The following is a 13,044-nucleotide window of genomic DNA, read 5'->3' as shown; positions in this document are numbered from 1 at the left end:
TGAGCCACCCTCAGGCAGCCCTCCTCACACAGGTAGTCTCCCCTTCCCCCTCCCCTTCACTTTTAGGTTGAGGGGTGTTAGCTGTTCTTGGTGTTTCGAGCTCAAGGACACTGCACCATATCTGGGTGGTTTCTGCGAACTCTCCCTTACTCTACAGATAGTATCCCCAGACTCGAATTACTAGTTTGACTTTATCATCTCCTTCCTGTGGAACTCTATAGATGTCTTAAAAAGGACATTGTAATACAATAAAAACTGTTATTTGAGATGTTATGTATGTTATGGATTTTTCTTAAATATTTTTGAATTATCTAGTACACATAACATTTCCTAGTTATAAATATAATGGCTCTCAGAGAAGGACAGAGGAATGACTCGTAATCTTAAGGGCATGGATCAACACCGCAATTCTTTTGATGCCCTGAATGTCCCCTCACACATACCAAAACCCTAGTAAATTTCTCTGCACATAGTGATTCAATAAATGAGTGATCTACCCATGGTTATAGGAGTTATATAACACAAAAATGACAGCCCTGGATTCCAACAGGTCCCTGCATACTGGAGTCCACCTCACAAACGTCCTTCAAAGTAATCCAGGATCAGTTCCAACTCTATCTGTATTCCTGGCCTTGTATACCATGGAAAGTATATGATATGGATTTAAGTGTTAATTCTAAGGTTTGAAGTTAGACATTGCAGAGGAGAAAGCAGTAGATTTTTCTTACAATGCCTGGAGCAAGGCAAGGAGTAGGGTGATGACAACCTGAGCCCAGGGGCACTGCTGTCCCACACAAGGCAAAAGCAGTGCAGATGTGGCTACTAGAGCATCATCTTGGTGTGCACCATTGGTCCATCTCCACAGTGGCATTTCCAGCAGGGATGCTGGACAAGGTCAGTTGCCTGCAGCCTTGGTGGAACTAGTATAATGGCAGATGATCTTTAGACCCTGGGGACATGAACCAGACATAGTCCCTCAGTAGAGAAAGAAGTTTGGGGGCTCAGAGCACTGAGGGGGTGCTCAGGATAAGCTCTTCCAAGTCTATGAACAGCCTCATCTTATTGGAACATTCTTAGCCTCTGTTCTTCCACCTGTTCCTTCCAATCTGAATGCAGACATTCTTGGGGAATATCAGGGGAAATCCTCAACTTTGGAACCTTTGTGATCTATACAAACTGGAACTTTCATACATGTGTTAGAGTAGGAGACTAGGAGACAGGGCTGCGACCAGATACAGGGGCTTGCAGAGTAGATGCAGGTGTTAAAATAAACAACCCTCAGACAGAAGCTAACTGGGGTGGTGGTGAAGGGAGGCTGATAACCACAGGCAAGAACTGGCTTCAACAGGCTTGTCAGCAGTCTCTGTCACCTTACATGAACTTTGGCTAATTATAATATCATTTACATTGTGGTTTTAAAATTTCTCCACCCTTAAAATCACCGCGACAGTTCGGCAACAACCATATAAAGTACGAAAATGGGAGGGAACCTAATTCTAGGAATTACTATCTAATTCTTAATAAAAGCCAACCCCTTCACCCTGAATATTCTTCCCCTTAACTAGTAAGATTTCAAAAGACCAAAAAGCACTTTCTCCCAGTGCAGCTGCTCTTTTCGAGCCTGCCCACTCTCTTACTCTTGAGACAGTGTACTCTCACTTTCAATCTGTCACTAAAAAGCTGCTCGCTTGGCTTACGTGGTGTGTCCTGAAATTTTTTTCTCCTGATGATCACCAAGAACCTGGAAAAACCTCTACTTGGATGCTGCTAACACATGTATACATTGATTCTCCTAAAGTGGCTTTTTATTTACTAGATTCAGACTCTTGTTTTGTCACTGGTGGGGTTGGGGGGAGGAAATCTCTTGATATTTCACTGTCTAAGCATTCTCTGCCCATGTGTCAGCCTTTACCACCAGACCATGACTTCTTTAGGGTGAGAACAGTTTCTTACTCAAGTTTGTGCACCCAGTGCCCAGTCTAGTGGCATGTACTAGATGCGCAAATGATGTTTAATTGATGTGTTAGTTAGTTGGTTAGTTTCAGTTAGTTGGCTAGAAGTAGAGGATATGGAAACCTGATCACATTGTGTTGAATAATGCTTGGGCGATACAGTAGTAGAAAGAAAGCATAGACTATTCCTTAAGAAAAATTGGCTGAGAAATACTTGGTACCTCTCCTATGGCATTCAACATACTTTTATTAAATATTTATTTATCTTAATCTTAATTCTAAACTTGTTGGGAGCAGAGTCGTATCCTTCTGTCTCCCTGACTTTTTTTTTTTTTTTTTTGAGACAGAGTCTCACTTTGTTGGTCGGGCTAGAGTGAGTGCCATGGCATCAGCCTAGCTCACAGCAACCTCAAACTCCTGGGCTCAAGCAATCCTCCTGCCTCAGCCTCCCGAGTAGCTGGGACTACAGACATGCGCCACCATGCCCAGCTAATTTTTCTATACATATTTTTAGCTGTCCATATAATTTCTTTCTATTTTTAGTAGAGATGGGGTCTCGCTCTTGCTCAGGCTGGTCTCGAACTCCTGAGCTCATACCGTCTCCCTGATTTTTAAACCACAAATACAAAATCTAGCTTGTAATAGACCCACATTTTTTTTTAAAAAATGTGTTTGATTTGATTGAATAATTCTCAAATCCTCTTTTTCCAGTACATATATATATATATATATACGTATATGTATATACGTATATATATATATATATTGTTTGTTTGTTTTACTGTGGAAGTTGACAGTATTTACTCCCTTCCTGAAACCCCCCTCCTGCTACCTCTGTGTCTCAACTTTCCTGGTTCTTTTACCACTGTCCTCAGCATTCCTATATTTTGTTCTTCCACAAAAGTGCACACAGTCCTACAATTGGTTCTTAGCCCTCTCTTCTTTTCCCTTTAAGTTCTTTTTCACCAAAAACACTATTGCTTATTTTCTCTACGTGAATGACCCCCAAATAAATTACCACAAGCCCTGACACACTCGTGCCTTCTCTCTCATGCCAAGCTCCCACTTGCATGTCAGACACATACGTATGGTCTCTGGAACTCTCAGCCTCCCTCAGCTCAGCTATTGGAGATGATGGGGCCACAATGAAGAATAAAGTTTCAAATTTAAACACCAAGTTTTTTGACATAGAGAGGTAAAATGATGACAATGACTTCAGGCCCCACTAGTTGTTTGTATTATAGCATTAGCAAGTTGGCAGGGTGGTTTGAAATAGGAGAGCCTCTGTCCAACCTACACAGCCAGGACCTTTTGTTCTCCCTCTTTCTGGTGTTCTGCTTGGGCTCAGAGGAGACTGTTAGAGCCACCTTCCCTGAGGCCCCATTGGGTCCTGACTACTGCAGTGCTCCCTGCCTTTGGATCTGCTCCTGACCAAGCCCTTTGGACACAGCCTTGTGAATTCTAACTCAGCTCCAAACCTGGGTAACTTCCCTGAAGAATGGTCCTCAGCCTCTTCTCACTTGAATTTCCCATTGTTAACCTTACCACAGAACTGGTCCTGGTCCTCAGGCTGTATTAAAGGACCAGCAGGACCCCAGACTCCATTCTAAGGAGTACTATTCTGTGTGGTATGACACTGAGCTCACAGCTGTTCTAACTCATTTGCCCATAATTATACATTACCCTGTGACTTCTCTTGTAATTATATATTGCCCTGTGACTTCTCTTATTCCTCTGTATTATTACTTAGCTTTATGTTCTGTAGCACAGACTGCTAAAGGGTGTTTTCCTTTTCTTACAGAGTAACAGACTTGTAGCTGGGCACCTGGAGGCTCCATTTTCCAGCCTCCTTGCAGCGAAGGGGGCTGTGTAACTAAGTTCTTGCCAATGGAACGGGAGCATAAATGAAGTACACTACTGCCAGGTCGGTGCTAAAACTTTGTGGGTGCACTCCTACATTCCTTTTTCCTACCTGTAAGTTGGAACAAAAACAGGCCTGTGATCCACATTGAACATTCAGTCCAAGTAGTTTATGAACTGCTATGGTTCCCATCAGCAAGAAAATAAGTACAGAAATTGAGAATCAACAGTGAAGAAAAGTTTATAGCAATTTGATATTTCTGTGAGATATGATTGCATGATCAGTGGATTTGTCTCTGAACAGAGTATGCACCAGAAGTATTGGTTTTTGACAAAAATAAAGAAAACCTGTCTTTCACCACAGAGAGTTGAGAAACACTACCCTGGTGGATGGCAGAGAAACAAGATGAAACCACGTTCCCCCCACGGATGCTTGAAACAACGCAGGGGGCAAGAGTGGAAAAGGGGAAGAAGAACCCACCGAGCCTGAACCACTCACCTCAGGACGGTTAACAGGAGAGAAAAATAAACTTCTGTTTTCTCAAGTCACTGTCTTTTGGGGCCTCTGACTAAGAAGCCTGTAGCTCTAAGGTGAAGGAGTTGGAAATAACCAGAACATGAGCCTATGTTGGCTGCTTCTGGAAGCTTTTAGCAAGGAATTGCAAGAAAGAGATGAGCTCAGGCAGGAATTGTTTGTAAGCCTGTACACCAAGGTAGAAAGGGATGGCAGTGTCCAGAAACTGAGGGCCTTGGAGGATCAGAAACGTTAACTGCTCCTGTAACCCCAAAGAGCAGAAAACAGTATTACCACTACAGTCTTCCCCAAAGGCCTCTCCGTAAGATGTTGCAGGGAAACAAAGGAAAGTAGAACTGCAGCCACAATCAGAGCAAGGGTGCATCTTCCCACCCAAGTCCACGTTTCAGAGGACTTCAAAGTCAACGTGACTGAAGAGAGGAAGAGAGAGACGGGCCAAGCACAGAAGCTGGGAAGGAAGCATGCTTAAGAACTTGATGCAGAATGGAATTTGGATGTGGTAACTGGCATGTGGAACTGACTAGAAGCAAACAGACCAGAGCCTACAAAGATGTTAAGGAATTGTATTGCCAGGGAAGCCACAGCTTGGCCTGGAAAGGCCCATGTTATTCTTCCCCAAGGAGCACACACATTCCAATACCCACTTCAGATATGGCCACAGAGGGTAAAGAACAAGGAAGGACTTCCTGGGGACAAAGCCAGGGCCTCTGGCACGCCCCTCCCAGAAAGCAGAAGCAGGGACCAACCACAGAACTTACTGCACTGCCAGGCCAGGGAGGTCTTAACAATTCCTGCCCAGCAGGGCTTCTTTGTTTTTAGGCACCTGTGACTACTGCATATTTCCGATTCTTCTGGATGGGAGTTTTTATTGTGGTTTTCTTGTTTCTACTCTTACATTGCATAGTGGGGATTTATCAGTCATAACTGAAAGGAAAGGACATTTTAGTGTGGATATTTCAGAAAAAAGTTTAGAGAAGGGAGAGAAAGACCTATGGAGTTCTGGGATAACCTACACCCTTCAGGAAAAGCATGGCAGGCTGTGACACACAGTAGGGGCAAGACGCTGAGGGGAGGGCAGGGGAGCTTTGGCATCAGCTGGACCTGGGTTGGATGTAGGCTTGTCACTCTCTGCAGTGGCTCTCACCTGGCACACCACTGATCAGACCAGAACCTGTTCCTACTTCTCTAAAAATGGCATAATAACCATGACAGCTATACAGGATTGCTGAAACGATTAAATTAAAGCAACACTTCTAAAGTGCTTAGCAAGATGCTTAGTGCATAGGAATTACTCAATAAATGGTAGATAGTACTTCCCAAGAAGGTTAGATGACTCAAAATTTCTAAAAAATTCAGTGAAACATACAACTGGCATTCTGGGAGATTAACTGTTCATGCTCTAACCCCTCAATTTAACATGGAAGGATGACATTATTTTAACTACATCAAAACAACTAAAGTCCAGGAAAGAAAATTTCCCCTGCCTTAATATGGGCTCAGTACCACAGTGACTGAGCTTAAGACACTGCCACTTTCCCCCCACTGCTGCTTGAAACAAAGCAGGGAGGCAAGAGTGGAAAGGGGGAAGAGGAAGGAGAGGAGAGGGAACATAGTGCAATAGAAGAAACGGGATTCAGACTCTGGGTTCAGATACTAGCAGATAAGCACGTGAGTAGAGTGGTTAAAGGGCATGGCCCTCACAGCTGGTATCCCACTCAATGGTGAAAAACTGAAAGCTTTTCCTCCAAGATGAGGAACATGAAAAGGATGCCCACTCTTGTCACTTCTATGCAACATAGTACTGGAAGTCCCAGGCAGAGCAATTAGGCAAGAAAAAGAAATAAAAGCATCCAGATTGGAGAGGAGGAAGTTATCTTTGTTAGCAAATGACACGATCTTACATGTAGAAATCACCAAAGACTCCACACCAAAAATCTGTTAGAACTAATAAACTAATTCAGTGAAGTTGCAGGATACAAAATACACATACAAAAATCAGATGCATTTCTATGCACTAACAATGAACAATCCAAAAACAGAAATTAAGAAAACAATTACACTTACAATAGCATCAAAAAGAACAAAACTCTGAGAAATAAACTTAACCAAGGAGACAAAAGACTTGTACACCAAAAACTATAAAACACTCATAAAAGAAATTTAAAAAGACAGAAATAAATGGAAAGATATCTCATGTTAATGGATCAGAAAACTTAATATTGTTAAAATATCCATACTTCCCAAAGTGATCCACAGATTCAATGCAAGCCCTATCAAAATTTCAATGACATTTTTTATATAAATAGGAAAAGCAATCCCAAAATTCATATGTAACCACAAAGGACCCTGAATAGCCAAAAGAATCATGAGAAAGAAGAACCAAAGCTGGAGGCCTCACACTTGCTGGTTTCAAAATATGTTGTAAAGCTACAGTAATTAAAATAGTATGATACTGGCATAAAGACAGACATACAGACCAATTGAACAAAACAGAGCCCAGAAATAAACCCATGCATGTATGATCAACTGATCTTCAACAAGAGTTCCAAGAATACACAATGGAGAAGACAATCTCTTCAACAACTGGTGCTGGGAAAACTGGATATTCACCTGCAAAAGAGCATGGCCTCTGGACCTAGTCAGCCTGAGTTTAAAGCCTTGTTTACCAACAAGTTAGTTAAATTCTCTGTGCCTTGATTTCCTCATCTATAAAATGGGGGTAATCATGGTAAGTTCTTCCTAAGGTTGCTGGGATATTTGAATAAGATGCTTAGAATCGCCTCTGACATAGAGTCCTAATTTAATTACAGTTATTTAAATGGGACCTAAGAAATTGAGCCTCACTTTCCTTTGTTATAAAAGGGAGACAAGATCTAACCTGTGAGATTACTGGGATAAAGTAAGTAACACAGCAAATGTAAAGCTCCCCAGTCCACTCCTGGGTCTAGAGGAGTCAGACGAAGTCTGGTAAGCTTCAGGGCGAGCCCATTCCCAGTAGGTGGGGGAAAAGGGGTCCCCAACAGAGATTACTGAGGAGGGGAGTCCAAAGGAGGGATCCCCTCCCTCAGAATGGGTGGTTTGCTACAACAAGCCCAAAGCCAAGCCCTTTTCTCCTCTACCACCCTGTTCAGAGTCACTAGCTGGTATTTTTCACTACCATTGAAAACATTTAGTCCTGGATGGGTATGTTTAATCAAGGAAGAGGGGCTTAGCCAGCTGGGTTGAAAACCTGATGTTTAACATTCTAACTATACTGTACTTCCTCTAGACCTGCGGTCCCCAACCCCCAGGCTGTGGCGTGGTACTGGTCCATGACATGTTAGGAACCAGGCTGTGCATCACTGCCTGAACTCTGTGCTCCCCCCACCCCCTTCCCATCCATGGAAAAACTGTCTTCCATAAAACCAGTCCCTGGTGCCAGAATGGTTGGGGACCACTGCAACCCCTCCATAAGGATCTTAGAATCAAAATACATTCACTGATATACCACTGGAAAAAATTCAAATTGAGTTCACATCTCTTTCCTCATTTGATCCCATGGTGAGATGGGCAGTGTAGCATTCTCCACTGCATAAAGAAGAAAACTAAAAATGGGAGATTGATTCACTCTGACCAGCTCTCACCCTTCTGGCCCAGGGCTCTTTTCACCACACTGACCATTGGAGCCTCCTTTTGGCAGCAAATTCTCCTCCCCTGCCTCTCCCACCCCACCCCAAGAAATGAAAGAGGCATAATTGTTCTTCATAATGACATTAATGCCCTTTGCAAACATTTACTGATTCTAGAAGAAATATAATCTGATTGTGGTCAATGTCAATAAAAACTTGTAAGTGCATCTTTCCTTAGAATTGTTGGCAAGAGTTTATGGGGGGAAATTCCATATACTCAAATGAAAATATCAGAATAAAATTCTAATTACATGATATAAAAAAGCAATGATTAGTCAGTTTGCCTTTTTCAGAGAAAGCTTAGAAAAGAAGAAACTGGGTTTACATTTACCCTGTTGAATGATGTAAATTAACACCTTTCCCTAAGGCATTTTACTTTCCCTGTCAACAAAATAGAGTGTATCAGTTGAAACAGGCCACAGACTTCATTATCTGACTATAAGAAACTAGGGTAGAAATGAACTGAGAAAGCCTAGTAATAACCTGGTGGCAATCCACTGAAATTTAACCTTGCTGTCATTCCTTTTCATTTCCCTCTGTTGGATGTTCATGGAATTTGCATACGTGGAGAGTTGCATACTTGTAACAGACAAGTTCCACTGATCCTGTTATAGCAGATTCTGCCTAACCACTGATTCTTCTCATCTCTGTCCAGTTAACACATCCTTACTGTTCACAATACACAAGACAAAGACAAAGACAACGATGCACAAAGACAGGTGTAAAGATGTGAAAGGCCCTTAGGAAGCTCATAATCTAGAGTAGCCAGGTCTAATCATCTCCTCCTCCGTGATTTATTGACGTTCTCCCAATAAACTCTACACCTGATCCCTTGCTTTGGTCTTCAATAACTATTATAGTCACTGCCAATGGCTTTGAGGCTTAACTTTGGATTTCTAGCTCTCCTTGGGAAGTGAATGCCTCTGACTGGCCCCACTGTAGCATGGTCTGTTTGGGGCAGCTTCAGAATTCCTACAGACGATGGGCTTTGGGACAGCCTGGCTTAAAGGGAGACCAGGGGCTTGCCTTAAAGCTTCATTTACAAAGCAAGTACACTGCTTTCATTCAGACTGCATATTTGCTTGGATGGCCTTTGGGCAAACTGTCGGGTTTATGGAGGGGCTAGTATGCCCTCTAACCCAGCCCTGTCACTTCCAAGCCATCCCTTGATAACACCCATGGATCTGCACATGCCTGAGTCAAGGCCAGCTAGTAGAAGCTCCATCCTAATGTCCCAGAGAACAATGAAGACATGGGACTAGGTGATGAGTAATTAGGGGGGCTGATTAACATCCTTAAGAAGGGGTGGGGCAGGCTGCACTGGGTGTGTTGCCTTCCAGAGTGACACTCAGTCTGGTGTAGCCTGAGATGTATGAATGATTCACATCTAAGGAGGGGAGACAAGCTTCATAGGAGCAGGGCAGTTCCAGGGGTCATGTACAAGGGAAAAGTTCAAGATGAGAGGCAGGTGGGACAGGAGGCTAGAGGTCAGGCACTGCAGAGGCCAGGCAAGGAAGGGAAGAGAGAACAGGAACACAGAGGGGGACATAGGCCTGGGGGTGATGAAGAACAGGTGGTACAACCCAGGATGTTAGGACCTTCCCCTCAGTCGGTACCACTCTCGTGGCTTGTCAGGTCAGGCAGCAACAAACATCTTTCAGACTGAATTAAATAATTAGCTTAATTGCATTATAGAGGGAGCAATGCCTTGAGTGAGTTTAGGGCTTTGCAGAGTGAAACTCAGAGAGCCAAGTTAGCAAGGCGGCTCAGGGGAGTGAGAATGGTGTGTGTGCACTCAATTCAACATGCGATGATTGCCATCACCACTCTCCTACTGACCTACGGGTGGGCGGCTAGCTCTTTGCTTTTGTCCACCAAGAACTGAGATGAGCAGACAGTATGGGAAATACTAAGAGGGAATCAAAGCTTCTGTGGAACTTGGGCCTGTGTGTTTGATCATGCAGTGCTAGGCAGTCTCAGTCCTGAAATGTATCTCCCTCTTGTATTCCCCACAGAGAACTTTCTCAACTTTTGGTACAATTTCCTCCTTGAAGTCTAGTATGACATCAGGTGTCTGGAGAGAGGGATGTGGAGAGTGTACAGCAACACCCACTTAGCACTCAAAACACCCAGAGATCCTACTACCCCCAAATAGTCAGTGCCAAAGTGAGCCTGCTTGGGATGGTCCACATCTGGATGCCCGGCCTCTTTAATTCCAACATTTATATGGTCTTTGACAGGGTACAAAGCTCTTCCACATACATAACCTAATGGGATCCATCAACAACCCATGCAGATAGATAGACAAGGAACTACTATCTTTATAGTGTAAATGAGAAAACTGATTCAAGGATAACAAGTAATATATTCAAGGTCACAAGAACTCACAAAAGTGGGGCTGGGATTAGAACCCAGAGCCCTGTACTCCAAGTGCCTCCAGCCCATCATTTGCATTTGCAAGAGCACACACTCTCAGTGCAGACATCTCCCATCCTCATCACGCCTCTCTCATCCATGGCAGGACTAAGCTCCAGGAGACTCCTCCACATACATATAGAATCCAGGATGAAGGAGAAAGGATCACCAAGGCTAGAAAGGAAGAGGCTCAGTACCTGCGGGAGGAACAATGAAGGGAGGGGTGAAAGGCTCATGGTCAGGAAAGAGGAAAGCAAGTAAGAAAAGTGTGCATAACATCTCTAAGGCACCTACGACTTGGAAATTCATCTTTGCACTCTTCCAGGAACACTATATGTTTGCATCAGTGTTTACAGAAATGTCAATACTTTAATGTTTACATGGAAGAAAAGAAAGCAACCAGCATTTAAGGAGTACTTCCTGTATATCAGAAACTATGCTAAGTGCTTTCTCTTTTAATCTTGGGAGGTGGATATAATCTTCATTTTTACAGAAGAGGAAAGCCTCGACTGGAACAAAAAGCTGGTGTGACTGCAAAACCTTGCTCTTCCCTTTATGCCACATTAATAATGCCTTGGACCTACTCTGCCATTTAGAAACTTGCAATCAGACTTAACCATTCTGTTGGGTATAATCACAGACCAGAAAGCATTTGAACTAATGTATACTCCAAGGAGAATGGCTAATGGGTAATTTGAGTTATCGTAATTCCCATTTGAGTTATAGTGATTCCCCTTGCCCCAGCCCAAAGAAATAAGAGGTTGGGCTTAAGTTATGGTGAACTGCTGCTCCTCAGCAGGAAGCTGGGGAATGTGGAGGAGAGGCAGCTAGCCTCAGGCATGTATGCACAGTTGCCTCTGGGAGTGTGTGCCTCAGTTGCTGCCTGCTGCAATGCTGTGTGTGTGCATTTGTTTCTCTGTGCATGTGTGTTTTTGAAAAATGAGATAGAGAGTTAACCTGTTATAGTATCTCAAATGGGTTCTGATGAACATACATGAAAAAGAATAGCATATTTTAATGTTTTCATTTCAGTCTTCATTTATAGAAAACATATACAGACTTGTTCTATCAAACATCTTGTAAAATTGCCAGCTACCTAAAATAGATCTGATCTGATATAGAGAGTCTGGTAGCTGATGTATGTATTTTCCAGATTTACAATGGTAGAGTATCACGTAAAGCTAGAAGTTTTGAATTCTAAAGGGGAAAAAAAAAGGAAACAAGAAAAATTTGCCAAAATGATCTATTTTCCTAGTTACACGATAGTGACAATCACTGTAACTGTTGTCCAGATGGTTAGATGTCCAGGTCCCTATATGATAATAGGTCCATACAGCCTCGAGTCTGGAAGCTTATCTTAAGTATACAACACAGGGTTTGCTTGTTGGTCTTTTTAGAATGGTCCAGTTTGTTTAGACAAACATGGTGTTAAAATAGCCAAGGATGTGTGTTTCTAACTGTATCACTTCTGGCCCCCCGCCAAAAAACAAAAAGGAAAATTCTATTCACTAGACTCAGACCACCATAAAATTGGATCCAATGTCTCATAGGAAGGTTTAGCAACTATGGATACCTCACTGGAAAACCCAACAACTGTACTTAGCTACACAAAAACCCTTGCATTAATGAAATGCTGTGCAGTGCATAAAATAATCACCTACTTGTAAAGAAAGGATTGTCCGTGACCAACCTTTACCTTATTCTCCGACTTATAAAAAGTAGGAACTGTGAGAAGTTGAGCGACCCTGTACTTCCAAAGTGACATGCCAAGACCAGGTAACACTCTAGGCAGCAAAGGAGTGAGGAGGGAGAAGAGTGTTGTAACGACAATAACAAATTACGAAGGACACATTTCGTGGAAATTACTCAGGTAAAAATTGACCTACAAATGCTTTTGAAGGCTGTTCTAATGATTACCTTAATAAGACTAAATTGTTTCCAATATTCACAGTCACTCCTCAAATTACATGCTTGAGAAATTTCCAAGCGATTTTGGGAGTTGCAACTTGCTGCCGGAAAGCAATAAAGTAACGCTGCTACAGAACACAGCACTTTTGTCTGCCAGTGGTGAGGGGGGTCCCAGGAACTTTCCAGTACCTAGCACAACCCCGATTGTGTTACTAGTTAGCTAATAACTTTTCCCCAATCTTTACATGCCTGCGCAGGTTCAAGCTGTTCCCCGACGGACACATCATTGCACCGGTGTAACTGGAGGCTGGAAATGGTATACCCCTTGGCTCCACGGGAGAAGCCCAGTTGCCTGATCTCCATAGACGGCAGGAAGACCGAGTTTGGAAAACAGCACCTGTGCAAGGGCAGAGTGCAGCCTGTGCCGCGCTCTCCGCGCCCCCGCGCTCTGCCCACCAGCCCACCGCACAGCCGGCCGCAAGGCTGATTTTGCATCTGTATTGGTTTTTGCTCCTACAGGAAAAAAAGTGGGGAAAGGACGAGATGCGCCACACACCCGCCCTAAGAGTCCTGTCCCAGGAGCGTGGAGTGGGTCTGGAGCCCAGGCTGCAAGCAAGCCAGGCAACCCTGCAAAGCCGCGCGGGCTGGGCCCGGCGGAGGGCCCTGCGCCCCGGCCTCCCTACGCGCGCCCCGGCACCCCACTCAC

The 13,044-nt window shown here is 43.6% G+C and overlaps 1 protein-coding gene across 2 annotated transcripts in view; it reads right to left on the bottom strand.

Moving 5' to 3' along the window:
• The window catches only part of LPAR3 (lysophosphatidic acid receptor 3), an 80,622-nt gene that overhangs the window by 66,956 nt on the left and 622 nt on the right, over positions 1–13,044 (bottom strand). Inside the window, exon 1 of one of the 2 annotated variants that reach the window (XM_045547641.1) lies at positions 12,588–12,684. The exons of the other annotated variant lie outside the window; for it this stretch is intronic. The gene's annotated coding sequence lies outside the window, so the exon portion shown is untranslated. Of the gene's footprint in view, positions 1–12,587; positions 12,685–13,044 lie in introns of those variants that run through there. 2 annotated transcript variants of the gene reach the window in all.

This window comes from Lemur catta, chromosome 3 (genome assembly GCF_020740605.2).
Source record: "Lemur catta isolate mLemCat1 chromosome 3, mLemCat1.pri, whole genome shotgun sequence".
In the NCBI taxonomy this organism is placed as follows: Eukaryota; Metazoa; Chordata; class Mammalia; order Primates; family Lemuridae; genus Lemur; species Lemur catta.
The sequence above is the reverse complement of the archived record's forward strand: the minus strand, read 5'-3'. Positions and strand labels throughout refer to the sequence as shown.